Source organism: Hibiscus syriacus, unplaced genomic scaffold (assembly GCF_006381635.1).
Source record: "Hibiscus syriacus cultivar Baekdansim isolate YM2019G1 unplaced genomic scaffold, ASM638163v2 tig00013040_pilon, whole genome shotgun sequence".
Taxonomy (NCBI): Eukaryota; Viridiplantae; Streptophyta; class Magnoliopsida; order Malvales; family Malvaceae; genus Hibiscus; species Hibiscus syriacus.
This window is the reverse complement of record NW_024062296.1, coordinates 451,517-477,994: the sequence shown is the minus strand read 5'-3', so window position 1 is coordinate 477,994 and position 26,478 is coordinate 451,517. Positions and strand designations below refer to the sequence as shown.

The 26,478-nt window shown below is 35.3% G+C and overlaps 1 pseudogene; it reads left to right on the top strand.

Moving 5' to 3' along the window:
* The first annotated feature begins 20,952 nt into the window (after window positions 1–20,952).
* On the top strand, window positions 20,953–26,268 carry LOC120205795 (annotated as a pseudogene).
* Window positions 26,269–26,478: the final 210 nt, after the last annotated feature.

Here is a 26,478-nt window from a genome sequence, read left to right as displayed (position 1 = left end):
GCACCCCTTCTTCAATTTGGAAGTTCTCATATCTAGAATAACTTTCTGGTTGGGAATAACATTTTCCATAATGGATCGACTAGATATGAAGCTAGTTAGGTTTTCGTCGATCAACAAAGGGAACACAAGCTTAAGCCGACGCACAATGATTTTGGGGAGTAACTTGTAGAGGATCGTACATAAACTGATAGAGAGAATGTCAATAAAAGATTCAGCGGCATTCCCCTTCGAAATGAGAACAATAATGATTTTATTCAAAGACCTCTCTAATTAATTACCATTAAAGATTCCTTGGATCATACTACAAACTCATAGACCCACAATGTTCCATTACTTTTGAAAGAACTTCGCATGCAAACCATCCCATCTGACAGACTTAAGGGGAGCCATATCTTTAAGAGCATTATAAATCTCTTGAGATGAAGGAATGGTATCAAAAGACTGTAAGAGAGCAAGATAAATAGAAGGAAAAGCATCAAAAATCGAGAATTGACTAGCAGTGATGGAATCTTGATATAAGATATCAGTGAAGAAGCTAACAACAGGCTCCTAGAGAGTCACATCATCACTACACCAATCATTACCATTGATCTTTAGGGATGAAATTTTTGTTCCTTTGTTTTTTGCCAATGGCTTGACAGTTAAAGTATTTAGTATTACGATCACCAAGCATGACCAATCGGAGTGAGATTTTCGTCTCCAAATAAGCTTTTCTTGATCAAGCAAGTTTTCAAACTCAATAATAAGCTCAAACTCTAACTTAGAGAGGAAAGAAGAAGAGCAAGATTGGGAAGACTTTTGAATTTCGCCAATGCAAGACATGAGAGTACACCTTTTTGCTCCAATATAACCAAAGATCATTTTGTTCTAGTTATCCATAGCTAACATGAATTTAGAAATGGTATCCGTCATACTAGAAGAGAAATACCAATTATCAAAAAATAGTCTACTGAAATCATCATACATAAGCCAAGCAGAGACATATCGAAAGATACTAGGGGGATTTCTTCTCGTAGAGTGACCCACCTACAGAAGAATGGACCTATGATCGACCGAAAATGAAGAAGATAATGAACAATTGATTCAAGATAATCTTCATCCCAATAGGAGTTGTAAATGGAACGACCAAGATGAGCATGAGCGAGGCCTCTAGTCCAAGTGAAGTCTGGACCATGATAACATATGTCCCTCAAACCTTAATCAAAGATAAGATTTTGGGAATGCTCGGCTCGAGGTGGTAGAAGAATTACACCCCTTTTTGTCCAAGGTATTAACAGTATCATTGAAATTGTTGGGAAATAAACGAGTAAATACCCTATAACCAGATTAGTGAGAATGCAAAATAAAAGAGGAAAAATAATACCCAAAATTGATAACGAAGTTCGACCAATTATTCCTACGTCTCCAGACTGCTGCAGATCTTTTACTAAAGAGAGAAAATTTACAGGTGTTTACAAAACACTCACAAGAAAACTCTCTAAACTCTTTAGTATTGGGAGAAAGAGATGATTTGGGATGATATTGAAGCTAAATGGGTAAAGGTATTTATAGTTGAAGCTTAAGGACTAATCTTTGAAAATACCCTAAAGTGTAGAGACTAAAGTGTAATTATCCCTATTATCATTTTCAACAAAATTGGGCACTGAATTCGGTGCCCCTTTGTTGAAATCCATTTAGGCGGTGGCACACCCTTTTTGACTTTACAATCTCCCACTTGAAGACTAATTTTAATATGTCTTCACACCTCGATCAATGCAGCAACATTTCTGGTCTTGTTACTCTAGCATGTCAACTGAAGCTAAACACAACTTCAGTTTGTCCGTAGTTACCGTCTTTGTTAACCCACTTGTTATGGAGTGCTTTCTTGTCTGGTGGTAATACGGATAATTCCCACGTCTGATTTGACATAAGCAAATTCATCTCATCTTTCATGGAAGACTCCCACTTGACTGAATACTCCACCTGCATTGCTTTATCATAGCACTATGGTCCTATCATACGAACTGCTTGCCTTGGCTTTTGCTGCATGTAACTTCACAATCTTTCGCGCCATACTTTGCATAAACTTGGTTGCCTTTCGACGCCAACACTTGCTCATGTCCCCTGTAAGGACTCGACCTCCCATAACGGCTGTGCTTGCTTCGGCTCTTGCCGCCAAGTGATGAAATGGGCTAACACGCCCACAAGTGCATCTCTACCATAGGAACTCTCTTTCCTACAAGTCTTTATTTGCCTCAGTTTGAACCCTCCCAGTCATGCGGCAAAGTCTTAGATCCCCTTCAAACTTTGTTTCCTCCAAATTAAAAGTTAGGTCTTGCTCGACCTATACTCACTTAAAACAGCAAATCAAACTCAAAAGAACACTAGAGTAGTGTTGAGATGTACCTTCCCCTCTGATTTCATTGGCATTTACTCAAAATTTGCGTCAGCCTTTCTTACTCCCTGAAGTATGACACTCATCGTATTGAAACCTTGTCATTAGAGTTTTTTACGCCATCATGCATCAACACTTTCTCACGGCAAAGTCTGATGCCTCTTCTTGCCTCCTCCCTTCTAACATGAAGGTTGGAGCTCAATTCCCACCTTATAAATGGGTAGTTTCTCCGTGGTTGCCTTGTCCCTCAACGTCTTGGCTCCCTTCAACTCTTTTTCACTAGTCTTTGAAGGATTGTTCCTCACTTGAACATCCTCGATAAGCCCCTGCTTCGACCCTTCTCTTAAGATGGTCTCTGAAGCCATGTTCTCTACACTAACATGCTCTGCAAACTCCTTGGAACAGACAATTCTTCTTGCACTTGGCTTCTACTCACCTTAGCAGAAATGAACCTTATTGAGCCAACTCTCAACGTCTCTTCGATCCTGGGTTCATCATCTTCTCTGGAAAACTCGATCTTGGGCTAATCCATCACCTTGGATAACTCGGCTCCCCTCTGGTAATTTTGTAATAGTTCTTGCATCTTAAGTCTGCACCCCTTGTTTGCTCGACTCTTACCCTCGGCTTAGCATCTTTGACACTCAAACTTATGCAAAGACTGCACACATCTTCCCCAGACTCACCATCTGGTTCATCATTGAGTGGATTTTCTCTTTCACTCGAGGAACAACATTCATCATCCTCCGACTTGCCTTCATCACGGAATCTCTTGCCACTACCATCGGCTTTCGGCTTTGCCCTGTAAGTCTTGTTCTTCTTGACTCCAAATTCTTTGATGGACTCAGCGAATGTCAAGGCTTTATAGAACTCCTTGACTTCCCTTCGCTCCAACACTCTCTTCGTCCATGGCTTCAATCCGAACATGAAGGTGAAGAATCCATCTTCTTCAGTCAAACTTGGGACTTTGAATATGAGTTTTCTTAATCGAATCAGATACTCTTTAAGTGTCCCTTTTTTCCTGAGACGCCTCAACTTGGACCATGCCTCCATCCTGGCATACTGTGAGTAGACTTGCTTACTTTGCATCCTCGGCTTGGCGGCTTTATCTCTTGCTCGACTTCTTTGACACTCACAGTCTCGTCACGTTTTGATCTTAGGTTGACTACTTGAGAACTTGTAGTCTCACCACTCTTGCTCCTTGATTCGGCTACTTTGGAACATGTAGCCTCACCAAGTCTTTCCCCTATTTTGATTGCTTGGATACTCGCAATCTCTGGCTTTCTTTCGGGTTCGGCTACTTCAACATTAACATCCTTGCCTCGTCTCGATCCTTGCTTGGTCATATTGATCTTATCAATCAGACCAAGTCTTTTTCCTGGTTTGGTAGCTTTAACACTTACGACCGCGCCAATTCCTGCTACTTCTCCTTCTTCCATCCTATTCATGATGGCTGTAAGGCGACACTTCTTGGAACATCCTCTAATCAAATGACGACCATCACAGAAGTAGCACTTCAATTTTCCTTTCCTCTCCTTCTTCTTTACACCGGACTTAGCCTTGTCATTATTTCCCGATGGCTTTCCTTGGCTACGAACAGTCAATGGCTCACCTTGGCCATTCAAAGAGCTTTCTTTACCATCTCCCCGCTACACCTTTTCCCGGTCTCCACCACTGTTGCCACTATCTCTAGGCATGAGCCTGGACGACACATCGTTACTTGGCTTGTCACCTGCAAGCTCAGTCAGCTTTCCGGCTACAGCTATGGCCTCCGAAAGTCTTTGGGCATCACTTTGCTCTCCCCCGAGCATCGCCCCTGGTCTAAGTCCTTCCAAGTAGGTCTTGAGTGCATCCCATTCACTCATTGCTCCTTTGCATATGAGCAGCTCCCTCTTGAGCTCATCAACTTCATTTCTCAAAGCCATCGCTCCCACTCGAATCTGGCTTCTTTTGGATTGTTTCTGACAATTCTTGCAAACCACCGTGTATTAGAACTCCTCCGTCGACAAACTAGTATCGCCGACCAAATGTTACTATTCATGAAATTCACTATTCATGTGAATAGTAACCTCGTATAAAAAAACTGACAAAATTAACCACCGAAAGCTCTCATACAATTTTTGGGAAATAAACAAGTAATTTCCCTATAACCAGATTTGTGAGAATGCAAAATAAAAGCGGAAAAATAATACCCGAAATTGATAACGGAGTTCGCCAATTATGCCTACGTCTCCAGACTGCTGCAGATCTTTTACTAAAGAGAGAAAATTTACAGGTGTTTACAAAACACTCACAACTCACAAGAAAACTCTCTAAACTCTTTAGTATTGGGAGAAAGAGATGATTTGGGTTGATATTGAAGCAAAATGGGTAAGAGTATTTATAGTTGAAGCTTAAGGACTAATCTTTAAAAATATCCTAAAGTGAGTGACTAAATTGTAATTATTCGTATTATCATTTTTCAACAAAATTGGACACCGAATTCGATGCCCTCTTTGTTGAAATCCATTTAGGCAGTGGCACACCCTTTTTGACTTTACAGAAATCTCCAAAGAAAATCCAATGTACCGAGTGAAAGCAACAATACAATGCAAGTGACTCAATAAAAGCTTACGATCCGAGGTTGACGGTCTAGTATAAAAAGCATTAGCATAAAAAATATTCCCACTCGACTTGCTTGTCATGAGAAAAAAATGAGTAAATTGAGAATGATTGAGAATAACCTCCACATAAATCAAATCATACCAAGCTATACAAATCTCACTCGAGAATCCCACGGCTTCAACACGATGAGAGTTTGGGAAGCCCTATACTTTATGACCATTAATACTGGTTCAACAAACAAAACCAAATTTGGTTTACAATCACGTAAGAGGAAGCGACAATGAACCTTAGGTGCCCACAACCATAAACATTCCGAGACATAATTTTTTTAATCATAAACATAATAAAAGATGGAAGAGATGGGTATCGGGCTTATTCAAGCATTGTCATGACATGGTCACCATCCAGCTCGAGGATGACAGCATCTAGATGATCAGAAAAAATAGTATTCTATCAAGGGCCAGATATAGTAGCATTTGGATGCACTGCTATTAAGGAATCCACTTTATTGGGGGATCTCCCATATTAAATATTTTGGAAAGTGTCAACAACCCGACCAATCTCCATAGGTGTCACTGAGGTATTAGCATCAACATTCTCATATATCACAACCACAATAACACCATCAAGGTGAGATGAATGAGACGTTTTAGAAGCCAGACGAGAGCCGCCAGCTTTACCATTATTTTTAGTGAGAATTGGGAAGTCAACAAAGAAAGTGACAATAGGTTTATGGACATTGATTGCTTTAGGCATATTAGTTACTAAATGAGCTTTTCCTTTATTCCTCAATTTAGTCTTGGAGAGTGTTGTGAAAATAAACTGATGGTTCTGACCTTGAAGCTGTAACATGACATCAACATTCTGGTCTGGAACACCCTCAATCTCTTAATCAAATATTGGGTTAAACCTTGATTCATCGAACAACACACAATTAGAACAATTAAGCTTGTTATTGGGTTTCTTCCTATTTTGACGTTAACTTCTTTTAATACTGATCCATGAAACGAAAGGGCTATCATTTGATGATTGATTATTCTCAGAGGAGGGCTCAACAACTTTCTCTTTGTGCGGTTTGGTTTGGTCAACTCGACACCTATCCAAGTCATGCCCATATTTGTCGCACTTGAAAAAACAATGGGAACACTCATATTCAATGATTTATGTCCTTTCATTGATGATAATTTTCTAGGTGAGGGGTTTGTTAAGATCCACAGTGATCAATATACGAGCAAAATGACCTCTCCTGTCTTTCTCAGTTTGATAATCAATTTTAATATGTCTTATGTACTCACCTATTTCAGTGGTGATGCTTCTTTTGTATAGAGTGATTGGTATACCAGGCGAATGTATCCACGCCATAACTATCTTTAGATAGAGATCGAATAAGGAAAAATTGGCTGTCCAAGGCTCCACTGTGAGATAATGACCAAAAACTATCCATGGTCCATCCTGATAGTGCCTTAAGGTAATTGGAACGTGTTCAGAAGGTAACGCGAAAATAATCACTCTCTATGTCCATAAGTTTGATTGGTTGCGTCGGCTTCCATAATTCATAAATCTTATTTCTCAAGTTAGTGTATCCAATTTTACGTCCCAACAACTTGACTACTACTATTTGATCAAGACTTTTCTCGGCCAAAGACAAGAATTTGTCAGAGAAATCAATGTACAACATGCCATCAATGGTGCTTCCAACGACATCGCCTTCCTCAAAGTCAGTATCGTCTTCATCTACGATCTCTTCAGATTCATTAGGGATTGCACTGTTGTCTTTCATAAGCAAATCCTTGTAAGAAGGAACAATAGGCATAGGATTAATAGACTTGGTGGTCGTGCCATTCGATCTCCCTCGATCTAGTGGATCATCCTTAATCATTCGCTGCTGTCTAGGGTTTCGGAGAGAGGATGCGCAGTCTTCAGAGATTCTAGACATTAGGTTTTTTCAAGTTACTTTTTTTTTTGTCTTAAATCTATTTTTATTTAAGATCAACATTTTTTGTAGCACTGACACCATCGGTTCAATTCAAAATTAAATTTTGAGATGTAAAAAAATTCGTATAATATATAGTTTAACATTTACAGACTATTAACACTTGTTATGCATTGAGGAAAGATTGATTTGATTCTATTTTTTTTAAATCATTCTTTTTCTGATATTTGATTTTATTATTGTTTTTAAAATAATTTTTAGTTTTGACGTTTTGGACTTTAATTTGATAATATGTTTTATGATATTTTTTATATTATTTGATAAAGTTGTTAGTTTGACAATCATCGAGAGAGAAATTGATGTTTTAAAAATTTTGACTGAGTCGATGAGAAATAATATAAAATTAAATTCAATCAATTTTATAATGATTAACACTTTGAGTATCCACTTTTATTATATCCAAATATTCATGTACTATTAACAAATTTAGGAAGAATGATCTGAAATAGTACCTTATTTAATCTAGGAATTAGAGTCGATTCTGACTATTTTTTAACTCGAGGAGAAATTATAAAAATAGACCCCTAATTTAAAAGAAATTTAAGAAATATGTAATATAATTTTTTTATTAGATTTTTTTTCGTTAAATTAAACAAATAATAATTCATTACAATATCAAAAAATATATTTAAGCATACAAATACTTATAAAAGGTATTGGCTTCGTGCATTTCTTGATGTAAAATCATTGATGATAGTGGCAACATCAATACTTTCCAACAATTTTTTCCTCAATGCATAACATGGCATTTGGAAATAAAAGAATGATCTTATCTACATTTTAGAAATATATAAAAAATCAAACGAAAGAATTTAGAAACATGATCTTACTTAGAATTTTAAGAACAATCTTCAATATGATTCAAGCACCACAATTGAGGATAAATAATTGTGACTTTGTGTTTTCTGTTTGTGAGAAATGTGAGAAGTTAAAAGGTGAAAGTAATAAGTTTTAGAGGAATTGTGAAATACAAAAGAGAAAAGAAGCATACTAATTAAACTTAAATTTTTTCCTTCCACTGACTTATGAAGAGAAAAAAATAACGTTAATAAAAAATTTTCATTGATATGGTAAATTGAGAAAGAGATTTGGCGAATTGATTGTGAAAATTTAGAGAGACCAAAATTAAAGAAATTCAATTGGATTTTATTGAATTTTAGAAAGAAAGAAAAAATTGAATTAGGATTTTATGAGGATCGGAAGAACAATTTATTAATCTTAATAAACTTATGGGAATCATTATTTTATTTTATAGTCTTTTTTAATTTATTATTAAAAACAAAAAATATATTATATTAAAATTTTATTTCAGTTTATGGGCCCTGGGCGGGGCCCCACCTACCCTGGCCTAGGTCAGGCCTGCTAGGAATATAAGCGTTGATAGCATGGCTGCAAATTATGATCCACTTAACGAGATGTACATCAAGCTACAACATGAGATGTCCTAAAACTGAAACCATATCAAAAAGTATTTTCACATTTTTTGTGTTAAACGGTTATTAGACTATCATATATATATATATATATATGAAACTGAAACTATATCAAATTTATGAAATTAAATTGTCCGTCCAGTTCAGTTGGTAGAGCGCAAGGCTCTTAACCTTGTGGTCGTGGGATCGAGTCCCACGGTGGGCAATTTATAATTCTGTCTGCCGGAAGTCTTCCACGGAAGCTGCTCTCCACTTTACGTTGGGGGCAGCCTATTACCTTACCTCTCTCTCACCCATTAGATATGAGAATAGGGTCAGCTAATTTTAATTATATATATATATATATATATATATATATATATATATTCAGTATTTTCATAAATCTAAAATGCTTAGACTTTTGGTTGATAAAAATTTCTCTTTATTTAAATTTTAAATTATCCTTCAATAAAATATAAGATAAATCAATTAAAACAATTTCAGTTATCCTTTATTTTGGGTACAACATATAATTCATTAACTATTTAAATGTCTAACCACATTTAGATTTCGTGCGTTTCAACCACAAGGTGATTTATTTTTTCAAAAAAAAAAAAAGAAATTAAAGTAAAAAAAAGAGCACAATTTATTTATTTATTTTAAATTTTTTAAAACAGTTCATTTTTTCAGAAGTAGCATGACTTCTTTGGTTTTGAATTTATTAATTCATTTGTTCTAAATTAATAAGGGTAAAATTCCCTATAATCCCCGATTATAAGATTTTTTTAGTATTACGACTGTAATATATGTTTGTTAATATTGTTAATAATTTATAATTGATTATTTTATATTTTGTGATATATTTTAATTTTTTAATTTATATATATATATATATATATATATATATATATATATATATATATCAATAATTTAATTTTTATTTTAATATTTTTTATATTCAATTTATTGAATATTTGAATTTTTATTTTAAAATTAAAATATTTTTATTTTTCAAAAAAAATAAATTCTTGAACTTTTAAAAAAGAATTTGATTAAAAAATTTGAAGGGTCTCAAATATTTTAATCGGATAGAGGGCTTTAATAGTAATATAGGTAAATAAAAATATAATGGAAGAGAAATACGTGTTTTTACCGAAATATCACCCTTAGATCTAATAATTACCTGTCAGGCACCCTCTCTCCAAATATTACCGATCTAGCACCTTTTCTGACACGATGGCAACAAAGCGTAGATTGCCATCCGCGCCTTCGCGTGTAACACCCATAACCCATATAATTATACTTATATAGATTATAGATGTCACCCGAATTTGTAAAACCATTTCCCCTTTTATAAAAGCGATTTAAAATTTATTTTCTTAAAATGGTAATTGATATTATAAAAATACCATATCATATAAATTATGTTTTATTATAACAAATTTAATTCAAAAGATTTTTTTATGAATAGTGAACAGTGAGGGTATCGATTCCTGTAGTAGGGGAATCAGTTCCCCTTAAGAACAACAACAACAACAAAACCCTATTCTCATATGCAATGGGGTAAGGGGGAGGTAGGCTAGTAGGCTGCCCCCAACGCCAAGTTGAGAGCAGCTTCCGTAGAAGACCTCCGGCAGTCAGAAAATTAAAAAAAATATAAAACACAATGCATGTATAAATAAATAAATAAATACATAGTTGAATAGTCTTTTTATGCAGTCTTCAGATGCGCGTCTGTAATAGGAAGTAATCCCTGCAAATAAATCTCTGCGTAAAAATCTCTGCATATAGACAGAAATGTAAGACCTGAATAAATTTAAAAAGAGGAAACATGAAGAGAATGATACACAGAAGTCAGCGATAGCAAGCTACAAGAAGGAATAAATTCAAATGGGTTAAAACCTAAACTAAGACAACACTACTCCGCTACCCTAGTTCTAAGCCTTCATAAATTCCAATATCAGAAACGTATAAAAAGTAGAAGTCATAGAAATTACTACAGAGGCATTAAAAAGAAGACTGAGATGCTACACCCTATGGTTGTGACCCACACTACTCGGCTACCCTGGCCTTAAGTCACCATACTTTCCTATGTCAAATTACATATAAAACGCATAAAAATTAACCTTTCATCACTATCAATTTACCAATTTGTTTCCAAATTAATTCAACAAAAAAATTAAACATTATCAAATTACATGCCACTATCTAAGTCAAATTTCATCATAGGATGTCTTACTGATATTGAAATATACTCCTTGATGCTTAATTTCACTTTGAACTCTTTATTCCACTACTGGCTTTTTACCTTCGCGTGAAAATCATCACACGCTAAGTATAAACTTAGTGAGGCAATTAAAACAATAAACAGTGAAATACAATTCATGCATGAATTTCAATGTCAAATTCAAAATGCCATAAAATCATGTTACCAACATATCCAATATTTTTCCATGATCAAAATAATATAAAATCTCTTACCATTTATCCCATAAGCTCGTAAGCTTATTTTAGCAAAATACTTATCATTTAATTCCATAAGCTCGTAAGCTTATTTTACCAATATACTTACCATTTATTCCATAAGCTCATAAGCTTATTTTACCAATATACTTACCATTTATTCCATAAGCTCGTAAGCTTATTTGCATGCTTACCATTTATTAAGCAATAAACCATAAACCATATACAATAACCATAAACAATAAACAATAGCCCAATATACAACCCTGAGGACCCTGGGTATTCGAGTAATATACATGCACCGTAGTGCTAAACCTGCACTAAGCTTACGCCATAGTGCTAATCCGGACAATACACACAAGGTCGTGCCCACCACCTACACTAAGCTTACGCTATAGTGTTAATCCAGACATGATACATAAGGTTGTATCCACTTTTCCTGCACTTAGTGTCCTTACACGCTATAGTGCTATTATAAACATGCAGCTGTTATACTTTATGGCATGCCAACTATACCCTGTCCCTCAATGAGTTACATGGGCATATAGTCTATTTTATTTGATTCATACATGGCAAAGTATATCATCAATATTTAACATTGGGTAGTTCATACCCGAAATAACATTCATGATAAAAATCATATATGTTCATGATAACATCATATGCATTTTAGTTTCATACTTTGACATATCAATGTCATGTCAATTTATAAAAATATGACATAATATCATGTTGGTATAAACAAGGTTGACTTATCGCAAGTCTTCCTTATGATGTATAAAACATCCATGTATAATTTCATGCATGTATTACACTCACCTTGACACTTTATATTTTCCAAAATATGAGCCTCACTATTGTCCACAACAACTCTTTTCTTTTATACTCGAATCATTTTGAACACCGAGTAAATCACGATCTGTACAAAATATAGATTCATATCCATATATATGTTAGTATTGTACTAACATAAATACATTTCCAAAATAAACTCCATAATCATACTTGAAACTCATTTTCTATCAAAATACTCAATACTTAATAATTCCTTTTAACATTGGAACCAACTTTTCCAATTTACACAAAATGTTCCTTCACCATTTTACCACTTAAATTCTTAATACCAATAATTCCAGCATTGAAATTATTTCCATTCAAATGCTTTTACAAAAGTATAATTACATTTAAGTACCCCAACTATACAAATGTTGTACTTAAATCACAAACCTTTTCAAACTTCCAAAATAGTCATACTTCATATCTAACACTCATTTCAATTCCCAAACAACAATTTCCAACATAGTACATCAATTATATAACACTTACACAACAACCCATCAATTTTCCATATTTAGACAACTCGCACTACCTTTAAAGAATCAATATTCTGTATGGATATAAAAACTGGAATTTAATTATGTTTATTCCGTTGAAAACTACACTCAAATACGAATCTATCTATATAAATAACCTTTTCTAATTCATTATGTACAATTTATGATGAATTTTCAAAGTTGATCAATAGAATCTGTTTTGCAGAATCTGCTGTCCGATTTTTTTCTGACCTTGGTTAAAATTTCATATCTTTTTGTATACACCTTGAAATTGATCCTCGTTTCCATATCGATATATGAACACAAATATATAAAAATAACCTACAAATTATTTTTATATAATTTCTGGTGAATTTTCAAACACACTGCTAATTTTAAAATATAAATTGTTTTCTTTAACCTCATCCTTAGGTTCTTCATCAATTCTTACAATCATTTCTTTAAAATCACTTAACTCTTCATAAACCATAAAATAAAAGAATCAACATCTCCTTCATCATTTCCAACCCATATATAATTTTTCCATAATTTTTCTCACTCAAACAATCCATGGCCGAAACTTAAAGAACAAGTTCTAGAAAGATTAAACATGTTCTAATCATCATACATGCTTGAATATAAATCTACTATCTCACAAACATTAATATTCATCATCAATTTCATGATCCCTTATATGAAAATAAACCCTTAGATTTGGGATCTTTGAAATCTAGCTAGATTATCATGCAATATTGATACCAAATGATAGTGTTTTACGCATATAACAATTTTCTATTTTCAGCATACTCAAAATCCTAAGAAAATTGCTTGAAAATTGAATTGAAGCTTTCTCTTACCTTAGGAGAAAACCCATGGCAGCTTGGAGAAGAAGATGAGCAAATTTGGATGAAATGTGGGGAACATCTCATCTTAATTTACATTATATTCCACCTTAAATGAATAAAATATTCATTTAATTGGGATAAGACCAAATCACCCTTAATGAATCTTCTTATTCACCATAAAACCATGACAACTCATCCTTATCATATTTCAAAGTCAAAGCTGAATTATTTTGACTTTCATTTCTGAAATTTCCCCTGAATTTTTCCAATCTTGCGTTTTAGTCACTAAATTCCACTATTTCGGTTAAATCTGAAAAATTTCATATTTCCAAACCAACTTTCTCTGATCCAAAATATTAAAGTAATATTTCCAACTATTTTATAACATCCTTCAAATTTTTGTAAAACTCTAATTTGATCTGAATTACCAATTCCTTATCGGCTTTAACCCTTTCTAATTTTTCTTTACTAAAATTCTAAATCCAAAAATATGATTTCTATAAAACCCCACTCTCAAGAGTAATCCATCTATTTATGGAATATAATTCTTTTTAGGAAATTTATCACTTAATTCCTCAAACTTTTCCCAAGTTTTATACTTTAACCATCAAACTTTCCAAATTTGTATTTTGGTCATTATCTAAATTTTTGGGGTATTACATCGCAGGTTTCTGACACTTGATCCGCGCCTTTCATTATGCATGTTGAATTATTGGTACTCTATTATTACCAGAGCCTGAAAACTTAGCTTTTAAATGCTCCTCCTCCCCTATAAATAATAATCCCTCTGAATGCAAACATACCCACACCAAAATTACTTATTTGTTCTCACTTCTATTAATTTCTTCTATCAAGCTAAGTAGATTTTGTTATTGTTTTTATAAGGTAAAATTATTTTTTATTATATTATATTTATTTTATATTTAATTATTTGAAAAAATTTTGTTGTACTAATTATTTTATATTATTTTTTCTTGTTGTAAAATTGGAAAGCGAGATCATACCTCGAGACATTTTGTCGATAAAACAACAATATGAAATTGTGTTATTTAAATTATTGTGAAATTTTTTAAATTTTTTGGATTAGTTTTTATTTTAATTCATATACTATTTATTTGATTAGGCGTATTTCAGTTCTTGTTTTTACAAATATAATACTCTCAATCTTTCAAACTCTTAAAATGACACGTATTTTAGCTATTGTTTACTATGATGGAGAAATTTGAGAAGATGAAACCGACGTCGTCTTTGCATCAAATCATTCTGTCAGAATATCCTTCAAGAGAAACAACACTCTTGAGAAGTTAATCACTAAAATTTCAATGAAGGTTTATGTTGGAAGTACTAGAAGATTGTCCTCACTTCAGTACATATTTCCAACTGCAGTGTTTCCGTTAACTTATATAGCATTCGAACTCTTCAATGATGACGATGTTGCTATGATGGTTGATTCTCAAAATCAATATTCAGACGTTGATACACATATGTATGCGATATTTGTTGAAGTGTATGCGGTTCGTGGTATTTCCTTATGCTTCCACTATGGGCTGGCTCAACAAATTGATCAAGTTGATAGCCCAACTCAAGTAATGTGTAATCATTTTAACTCGTTAATGAGAAATCCACATCATGGTGTCATCCCATCAAGTTCAATGGGGAGATATTCATTAGCAACTTGTTAAGATCTGTACCGAGGTGGCTCCACAAATAATCCATATGGAAACATCGCTTCCAGTTCAAGGGCAAGACATTCATCTGCCAGTTTCTTTGACCTAAATAGAGAGATGCCCTCGATGCAACAATCTATGCAGTACCTATTTGACACGATGCCTTCAAGTTCCATGAGGAGAAATTCAACTATGAGCTTTTTCGACCTCAATGTCGAGATGCCTTAAAGTTCAAGAGGAAGGCATTCAACTACCAGCTTATTCGACCTAAATGTCAGCATCGTGGAGGAACCCTTATCTCCACCAGAAGAACCTCTTCGTGAGCCAGGTACGGATGGTGCTGAGACTTGACTATTCGTTCAGACAGAATCACCGCAGTTGAACATGGACTCTGATGATGATGATGTAGATGAAGTTCCCACAAATACGGTACACATCAAACCTCTAGCACACATGTATTAAGCTGACTATGGTGCAATGTACGAGCCATAATTTGCGGATATGCCTAATGTTGGTGACTACGGATTTAACTCATCAATCAATGATGGTGAGTTATATAAAAGAATGGAGTTTCCATCCAAAGAAGAAATGATGATGGCAATTAAGAATTACAACATTCGTAATTATGTTCAGTCTAGAGTCAACCATTCCACCACCGAAAAGTAGACATGCACAAAGTTGGAATTAAATCCGATCCAGTTTTTTCACCTAGCCAAAAAACTGGATTTTAAAAAAACCAGTTCGGATCCTAACCGATTTTGAGGGCCGGATGGTGTAACCGGTTTCGGTTTGAAAAAAACTGCGTTTTTAAAAAACCGGTTTTTAATCTGGTAAAAAAATTGATCATCTAATTTTTTCCCAAACCGGTTATATTAACGGCTAGTTTTTTAAACCCCAGATCGAATCTTTTTGGGATAAAAAACCAATTTTTTATCCCGTTTTTTTCAAATTGATTTTTAATCCGGTAAAAAACCGATCGTCCAATTTTTTCCCAAACCGGTTATACTATCCGATTTTAAAATATCCGATCCGGTTAAAAAAATTGGTTTTTCCCAAATCCGGTTTCAGATACTTTTTTGCGCAAAATTGGATATTCGGATTTTTTGTGCACCTCTACCAAAAAGTATGTCTGCCACTATGTCTAATGTGATAATTGATGTAACTAGATGGTTCGTGTATCGAAGAGGAAGAGGAAAAACAATATATGGGAACAACAGGTTTTATTGGAGGGATCAACTAGGATCATCCCAACTTGGACTCCGACATTATCTACCAAGTCATCATGCCACTATGTCTGCCACTATGTCTAATGTGATAATGTGATATTCGGATTTTTTGTGCACCTCTACCGAAAAGTATGTCTGCCACTATGTCTAATGTGATAATGGATACAACTAGATGGTTCGTGTATCGAAGAGGAAGAGGAAAAACAATATATGGGAACAACAGGTTTTACTGGAGAGATCAACTAGGATCATCCCAACTTGGACTCCGACATTATCTACCAAGCCATCATGCCCATGGTCAAAGCAAACTCCCATATAACTATTGTCGTGCTGATTTCAGCTATATAGTTGCAATATGGGTACATCGTCTCATACAAGAAAACATGGAAGGCAATGCAAGATGTCATTAAAAAACTTCACAGCGAGTGGGATGCATCTGACAATGAACTACCAAGTTGGTTTAGGGTAGTGTGCAGATTGAATGTGGGAACAATTGTCGACTTCGAAACTTGCCATGCATACCAAAATGATTGAGTGCTTCGCGATCAATGCTAATTCTATCGATTTTTTTGTACTTACCCACAGTACATTAATATTGTGAAATATTACAAGCACGTGGTCCAAATCAATGGGACATTATTGTACAAAAAATACAAGCAAGTTTTACTATTGGTAGTTGTCCAAGATGGTAATCACAACATTCTTCCAATTGCTTTTTCCCTTTTTGAAAGAGAAGATACAAATTCTTGGTCTTTTTCCCTCAGGAACTTAGACTTACATGTTGTAACTATGGGAAACTTCTGTGTCAATTTAGATCGCGGTTCTAGGATCAAAGCATCAATGGATACTTTGGGTCCAATATGGCAACCATCCTATGTCCATCATCGGTATTGTATCCGGCACATTGTTGTTAACTATCATGGAAAGTTCAAGAAGAATGGTGAGCGCTCGTTACTTGTGTGCATGGCTATGGTAAAATGCCTAATTTTATTTCTCAATCATTTTCATTTTTTATGGAAACATAATAGTAAGTTTTACATTTGGCACTTAGGTTACAAATTATTACATGAAACATTTGAGTCCATGCTTCAAGATTTGCGAGGAAATAAACGAAGAAGTATACAATTACATCAGCCTCATCAACAAAGAAATATGGACAAATGCATATGATGGTGGATATTGATATGGACAGATGACGACCAACTTGGCTGAGGCTATCAATTAAACCTTAAAGAGGGCACACCATTTACCAGTAACGACTTTGGTTAAAACGATGTATTTTCATTTGGAAGCGCTTTTTGGAAAGCTCGAGGGACAAGCTAAAACTTGGATGCAAAACGGTCATGTCTATCACCCAAAATTAGTTGCAGATCTACAAAAAATAATTGTTGCATCAAATGGAATGTCTGTAACAATCTTTTCTAGAACCCATGAATTATTTCCTGTCACAAAGATGTCGCGACCTCCTCAACGGATTCAAGCTAGCTCATTCAGAGTTAATCTACGAGACAGGTGATGTGACTGTAGGTTTTCTTAAGCTCTGAAGTATCCATGCTCCCATGTTATAGCAACTTGCTCTCATACCCGTCAAGACTATAACCATTTTGTGGATCCTGTATACCGACTTTCATAAGTATTTAAGGTATATGAATTTGAGCTCCCCCATAGGTAATGAGAAAGACCCTTATAAGGTTCAGAATTATATTCTGATTGTATCTGATCTATCTTTATTAAGAGAGCCCGATCGTCCAAAATCCAATCGAATTCATTGTGATATGGATATTTGGGAGACGTCCAGAGAAAACAAAAGATGTGGGAATTGTAGAAACCTATGACACAATAGAAAAAAATGTTCATTTTTTTGTCATCAAGTAACCGTTGATGCTATGATAATGTAATAGTTGTTTATGAAATCTAAGTTTGTGTTATTTAATTAAAATTTACTTTCAATTAATGTCATTTGAGCATCACCGAGTAATGGGCTATTCAAGTGAAAATTAAATAAAATATTACAAACTAAATACAAGAAAATGATACAATCCAAACAAAAACAACTAAATAGAAACATTAAATGCATACGATACAATTCGAACAATTAAAAAATAAAAACATTAACAAGCAAAATAAAAAAAATCCATAATTAAATAAAAACTTTACTATTGCTGGTAAACAAACAAAATTAAATAATAACATTATAAACTAAACAACTCTATCAATGCTTGCGTCTTGAATGTATTCCGTAGGGCGGTGGTTGTCTGTGTCGATGATGATTTCTTCATATAACTTGTTCTTCCTCCTCACTCTCATCATCATCATCATGAGCAGATACATTTTATTGATGAGGGACAGATGACGATGTAGCACCTCCACATAATAATGATCATGGAGGTGTATGGTTGATTATCCCACCGCTCATAGAAAACTGTGAAAACACCGACATCGATGAGTGCAAAAACTGCGTCGGAGGTGTCTACGTATATGGTGCACCTTCACCCGCCAAATAAGCAACATATGAACCCCAAGATCGATCTAAAAGCATGGAAGTATAAATCTGCCAGGAGGGGTCATAAAACCCTGTAACAGTGGCATCTGAACCAACTGCGGTGTCATCTAACCCAATTACGGTGGCATCTGATATGGAAGTGGTGGCGTCTGACCCATCTATGGTGGTATCTAAAATGGCTGCAATGCCTTCTGATACAATTACGGTGCCATCTGAAACGATTGTCAAATGTACACTGGTGTAGACGATGGTTGTTATGATGATTTCGGTGCTGCAGCTGAGGAAAAGGCAGAAGTGCCTGTTCTCCGTCCATGAGTCGGGGACAATGATGTTGAAACTGTGGACGTCTTTGTCGGTGTCGATGATGCTCTCGCCTCGTATTTCCTCGAAAAGTAGGAACAATTTCCCGTTCGTGTTGAACCACTCATAATAATCATCTGCAACCATATAATGATCCATATAAATGCATTCCGTACGGAGAATTCATCCACGTTGATCCTCCCATATCATTACCCACTCGATGTGCTTCAGTAGCAAGTTAACTTCTTTTATGCCCCGTCTGTCGATGATATACATATCGTTGATATTTTTAGGTGCTTTCGGAATAGATTGTAAGAAACCAAATTGGCGGAGCACGTGATCAGTAGGATGCCACTCGACAATAACATAACATATCATAGGGACCACCGCCATCCAGACATCTAATGGGCATCTCAAGTGATGTGGGATCCAAATCCTCATTTCTTCAATAGAATAAGGAGCCCATTGAAACTAAAATAAATATATATAATTCTTATCAAAATAATATTCTAATTATAAAATGATAATTAAAAGTAAATAATAAAATTTAAATACATACATCTGTACCAGCCTTCTAATCAATGAGTAGTCGAATTTCTTCCAATTCATCCGGTAAATCTAGATGATCTTTTCTTACACTTGACCATCTATTCAATGAAAAAAATTTCATTATATAATCAACAAAATTATTTATATACGAATTCAGTATTGAATTACCTCAACAATAGCGGGAAGACCAACGGGTTTTTCACGATCCGACATAAAAAGGGTATGCGATACCACGCCCAAAACCGGAGAAGAAGAAGACATCCGCCGATACTATTTTTTCGATAATCAGTTGCTCGACACATTTCCTATACAGAAATGCCAAAACTGTAGACCCCCAACTAAATACGTCGGTAACTTGAAAATCTATGAGGTGACGCAACCACATACAATGAACTTGGTTGCGTGATTTGTCAGACATCAGGATCCCTCCTATGAGCTATAATATGCAAGCCCATGCATACATTTTAACTTGTTCCTCGGATGCGTCGTGACTCAAATGTTTAAAAGTTGTATCCAACCAATTTAACGGTATTCGACCACCGTTGAAATTAGGTGGGACACCTCCAAGATACTCATCGCACAAGGAATGCCAGTCACCATCCGCCACTCCAGAAATCACATCCCCATCTGTCAGAAGCTCCAAATGTATAGAAACATCCTCTACCGTAATAGTGTACTCTCCACACGAAAGATGAAATGTGTGGGTCTCTCGCCAGTGCGGAAATAAAGTTTGATTCAAGGTTACATCGTCCTTTATATTTCGCTACATAATCGAATCTAGCCTCAACTAAATACGACAAGACACGAGTAGATATATCTAACTTAACGTTACGAATTAATGGATCTAATATTTGGTCTCTCTCCTAATTTAATAAATAGTATACAAATTAAAATATAAACTAATACTAAAAAATTAAATAAATGAAAAATTCACAATAATTAAAATAAAAATAAAATTTAAAATTATTATCATATCGGTAAAATGCCTCCAGATATGATTTCCATCTAAACGTAACAATTCGCCTTCCATTTTATAACTGCAAAAAGTAATAAAAAAATTAGTACAATAAAATTTAATAAAATAATAAATTATTAAATAATTATAATATAATAGAAAATATTTTAGCTTCTTAATATAATGATTAATAATAAGAAGAATGAGAGAATTTGATATTTGAGTGTGGTTTGAGAGTTGTGTTGAGTATGATATTTATAGGAAGAGGGAGGGGGGAGCCGGTGGTAATCAATGTGGGAGACGGACAATTGTGGAATTAAAGGAATGGATTCGTGCCTTCTGTACATGTCAGAACCCCGCGAAGGCGCGCATGGTGATTCGCGTCTTCCCTTTATGTGGCGCCAACTCATATAAAACCTTGCGAAGACGCGAATGGCGACATGCGTTTTATTACTACCGTGTTAGAAATGATACTAGATCAATAATATTTGAATCTGACATATAATTATTAAATCTAAAGATGATATTTCCATAAAATCACTAGAAAAATAGATAATAATGAAAATCACTATCTAGTCATCGTCATCCAACCAAACCAGAGTCATTGAATGGGACAAATCACTGCCATAACATTAATTTTCTTCATTAGTGTTATCATTTCATATAAAGATGAGAAATGCATAAGCAATTTTAGATTTATTCGGAAGGTACGCGCGTCAGATGATAAAGTTTGATATGATTCCAGATTAGAATAACAGAACCAGCGTTTGTTGGGAGTTACTGTTTGTTGATAGAGGGATGGGACTTGGGAGTGGGAGATTTGGGTTTTGATGCTCCGTTGCCAAGGATTTTAATTGCGTAACTCATTCATTAAGCTAGAAGAAAGAAAACCAAAACTCTTACTCCGAGTCTTCTTTTGATGGAGCCACACTCTGGAATCTCGATTCCTTCTTCTAGAAATGCTTCCCCGGTTAGTTGTTTTTTCTTTTTTAAGATCTTGAATCTTGTTCTCGTTCTTGTGTGTTTGATATTTTTTCGATTTTCTTATTTGTAATCTGCTTGTTTTGCGATGCTTTTCTATCCGGCTGCATCTCCCTTAACTTACTTTTAATACAGTTGCAGTCGTATATTCGCTCTTTATTTGATTGAGTCATCACTTAGCATAGGTTTTTTTTTAATCAACGATTCAATCACACTCCATCAATCATTTACTTTTATTAGACTAACTTCTGCTCATTTTCAGGTTACCTATTCCATGTAGTCTATTTCTTTTATTTCTTTCAACTTTTTCTTCTGATATGATATAATATATCATAACATGTATTTACGTTTGGAATATTTTAAATTTTCCTCATGGATCCGCCCGATTTTAGGAAGGGTAAATAAATATCAGTTGTGTCCATTTTCTGTGTTTCAGTTCAATTCTGTGGTGAAATAGAGAATCTCGAATACTGTATTTGGTCGGGAGAACGGTGGAAAACTGTTAGTCTGATGGTTGAGAAATGAGATTCATAAGCAGATTCTAATTTGTAGCTCAACCCTTGTATTAAAGAAAATTCTTTTCCTTCCCACCAAATGGAGTATAATTGTTTTATGAGATATAATCTCAACTTTTACTATTTGCAAATGCTATTGGTTTTTTAAACTTCTTTTGGCTTCCTGCTCCTTATGCCACAAACAGCTCAGCTTCTCTCCCGTTATAATTTCTAAGCTTCGAATGATACAAGTTTTGACCAGCTTCCTGAGGACAAGGACAAGGACAACTATTCTGCATAATCAGTGTGTCTTATTCCTGCTTTCAACTATGCCAAATTTACATGTTAATCTATATGATGGCATAGCAACAATCTTTAATATGCATATGATAACTTTGTGTTAGTTCCTCATATTGGAATATATTCCTGATATTTTTCTACTTAATATTTTCTATATTGACCACTGATTGAGTTGGAGTGTTGGGTTTAACCATTTAGGCATGTTTCAGCATATATCGTGGCATTAGCTGTTATTTGAAACCCTAAAATGTAAGTACCTGTATCACTTTTGCAGCTTTTGTGGGTCGATCTCTCTAGGAACCTGATATTAGCATAACAGAGTTTGGGGGTGGTGTATGGAGACCTGAGCACTTCGCCTCTTTATGTTTACTCTAGCAGTAGCACGTTCATAGGGAAATTGCAGAAGCATCAGAATGAAGATGCAATATTTGGAGCATTTTCCTTGATTTTTTGGACCCTTACACTGATACCCCTTCTTAAATATGCGTTTATTGTGCTGAGTGCAGATGATAAGGGTGAAGGTGTGGTAAACCATTAAACTTCACTGTATCTCTTATAAAACTTTGCCTAACCATTTGCAAACTTATATATGAATTCTTGTCAGGTGGCCCTTTTGCTCTCTACTCGCTTCTTTGTAGGCATGCTAAGTTTAGCTTGCTTCCCAATCAGCAAGCAGCTGATGAAGAGCTCTCTGCCTACAAATATGGGCCCTCAACACAAGCCACTGGCTCTCCATTGAAGCGATTTTTAGAGAAGCATAAAAGGCTAAGAACAGCTCTTCTTGTTGTGGTACTCTTCGGTGCTGCTATGGTCATTGGTGATGGTGTGCTCACTCCAGCAATATCAGGTAGAATTAACATGGCTAACTAAAGATGAATTTTACAAATTCTTATGTTATTCTCTGTGGCTGTGCGTTATAAAGTTTTAATACTTTTACTTTCCTGGAATTTGCTCTTGAACATATGTGGCGCATAGGACTATAAGAAAAATATATATATGCTAGCTTGTACCATGTTCATATGATTGTGGATGAAAGCTCTCAGCCTGAGAAGAAATTTCAATGAAGAGCTCTGCTGATATTTTGCACTTGAATAAAACAAGAGATTTCTATGAAAAACTTTGCTGATACTTCACCTTTTATAGATACAGTTCAACAACAAGTTGATCCAAAACTAGAGTTTTTGGTTAAGCGAATCCTTGTCTTCGAACTTGCTTGTCTGAACCATTTGCTAGACCACACAATCAGTGTGACAACTTTGCACGCCGTATTAGAATTTCTACAAATCACGACTATGTTGAGTCTTTCAATGTGCCTATTTCTCAATTGGACACAGTTGACCTCCAATGATTTAGTTATGAGGACCCATCATAGAAATGTTCTCACGACCATAGCAGTGCAAATGTGGATTTCCATACCTGTTGGTTGCATCAATCCTCCTGCCTAAAGTATATATTGTTTGTGGAGATACTGTTTGGCATTTTCATATTCTGTTATTCCATTGATCTGTATTTGTTCCTTTTCATCCATAATTGGCTGTGTTAATGATTTCTCCCTCTCAATTGTTAAGGGGTTAAATGTTTTTGCCTTTGCAGTTCTTTCATCAGTTTCTGGACTTTATGTTACTGAAAAGAAATTAACTAGTGGTAATTCAACTCTCATTTTGGTCTTCTTTTCCTCTATTGTTTCTATTAAGTTCCTGGTTCATGATTTCTCTCTATATGTTTTTTTCCCGTAGGGCTTAAAAACTTGGCTTTATTTTTGAACCTAGGTGAACTTGTCGTGCTTGCTTGTGTCATATTGGTCGGCCTATTTGCTCTACGGCATGTTGGTACACACAGGGTAGCTTTTATGTTTGCGCCAATCGTGATCATCTGGCTGGTTTCAAATTTTTCCATTGGCTTGTACAACATTATACATTGGAATCCTAAGATTGTTCATGCAATTTCTCCGTATTATATTATCAATTTCTTTAGAGAGACTGGTAAAGATGGCTGGATTTCTCTTGGAGGGATCCTTCTTTCAGTAACTGGTAAAAGACTACAGCATGAATTTTATTTTAATCAACTTAGATGGTTGTTAATTTGAATTAGCAATCATGAGCAATTTTTGGGTCTCACCAGGCACTGAGGCTATGTTTGCAGACGTCGGTCAGTTCACCGCCTTATCAATTAGGGTAGGAATAATTCCTTTTTTGTTTGTCTTATTCCCCCCCCCCCCACCCACTCCTAACATGTGATGCTAAACTCTGGATTGATTTAAACGTGTTTTATTCCCTTTCCATAAGACTAATCCTCTTGCCATCTTAATCCACGACTCTGGAATTTAATAGTGATATATTACAGACTTGGTAATTTTCCTGATTGCGCAGCTTGCTTTTGCATTTGCATTTGTAGTATACCCATGTTTGGTTGTTCAATACATGGGTCAAGCTGCCTTCTTGTCAAGAAACCTGGAAAAGATACCCAACAGTTTTTATGACTCAATTCCTGGTTAGTGCAATCTGGTATCAACTGTTTTGCTTCTAAACATTGTTATAATATTTATATAATGTTTCATTGTATCATTGCAGGTTCTGCTTATTGGCCTGTCTTTTTAATTGCCACCCTGGCAGCTATTGTTGGGAGTCGGGCTATTATAACTGCCACGTTTTCTATAATTAAACAATGCCATGCCCTTGGATGCTTCCCTCGAGTTAAAGTTGTTTACACCTCTAAACATATATTCGGCCAGATCTACATTCCAGAAATAAATTGGATACTCATGATACTTACTCTTGCTATAACTATTGGATTCCAAGATACAACTTTAATTGGAAATGCTTACGGTAATTCATTCTCTGATAACTCTCATTTTCTCCTCAATACTCTTGATAAAAATATGATTACATAATAAATATGCTTACTAGCGTTTTGATAATTTTGTTATGGCGCTTAAATAGAGTGCGAGGTACTGTTAGTGATCACATAGTTTAGATTCTAGAGAGAGTTACTAACTTGCATCAACTCGGCTATTGTACTTTTGTTTAGACATGATGTTTCTTATTTCATTTTGGTTTTCAGGACTTGCATGCATCACGGTGATGTTCACTACAACATTTCTCATGGCTCTTGTGGTGATCTTTGTTTGGCAGAAAGGTGTTTGGCTTGCTGCAGTGTTCCTTGCATTCTTCTGGCTTTGTGAAGGGGTTTACTTATCAGCAGCACTCATGAAAGTGCCTCAAGGTGGATGGGTGCCTCTTGTGTTGTCAGTCATCTTTATGATGGTTATGTACATATGGCATTATGGGATTCGCAAGAAATACAATTTTGACATGCACAACAAAGTATCACTGAGATGGTTGCTTGGGTTGGGTCCTAGCCTTGGTATAATGCGTGTGCCTGGGATAGGCCTCATTTACTCGGAACTGGCGACAGGAGTCCCTGCAATCTTCTCCCACTTTGTCACAAACCTGCCAGCTTTCCATAAGGTCTTAGTTTTCATTTGTGTGAAATCAGTTCCGGTACCATATGTTCACCGGAAGAACGCTTTCTTATTGGCCGGGTATGCCCCAGGCCATATCGTATGTATAGGTGTATTGTCAGGTATGGATACAAAGATATTCAGAGAGATGGTGGTGATTTCGAGGACCAGCTTGCACAAAGCATAGCAGAGTTCATCCAGATGGAAGCTGGAGAACCACAAGTTTCCAGTTCCGAGAGTTCATCATATGATGGGAGGCTGGCCGTCATAGGTAGCAGGACCATCCAATCAAGCTCGAGTTTAATAGTTGCCGAGAACAAGGATTGGGACGATATCGAGTCCATACAAGCATCAAATCCCAAACGTTACAGAGCTTGAGAAGCGCTTATCCTGATGATCACGATAATCAAGCAGTGAAGAGGAGGCATGTGAAGTTCGAAGTAGCATCGAGTCTGGGTATGGGTACAGGTACAGGTATGAGGGAAGAGCTGATAGATTTGATAGAGGCAAAGGAAGCAGGGGTTGCATGCATAATGGGACATTCGTATGTGAAGGCCAGGAAAAGTTCATCATATTTGAAAAAGGTGGTGATAGATATGGGGTATTCATTTCTTAGAAAGAACTGCAGAGGGCCTGCGGTAGCACTAAACATTCCTCACACTAATCTGATTGAAGTTGGAATGATATATTATGTGTAGTTTAGTAGTCTAGTGTAGTGTAGCGTACCATACTGCTGATTATTAGAAAATTCCGAAACTGTTGGTTGACAGTATTATTATTATTAATGCACATAAAGTTGTTAAATTGAAATAGAGCTTAAGATGTTCCAAGACAGGAAGTTTTTCTTTTACTTTTTAATGGGGAAGGTGCTGTTGGGAAATTCTTTTAGCTTGGAGTTCATATTAATGGAAAAAGTTGATACGTTTGGGGGTGAATTTATTATGAACCTGAAAAATAATATGATTTTCCTTTTGTCCATTTGTTTTCAGTTGTCATCTCTTTTTCTGCTGTTTCAATTTGTGGGTGTGTTTAATAGGGAAAT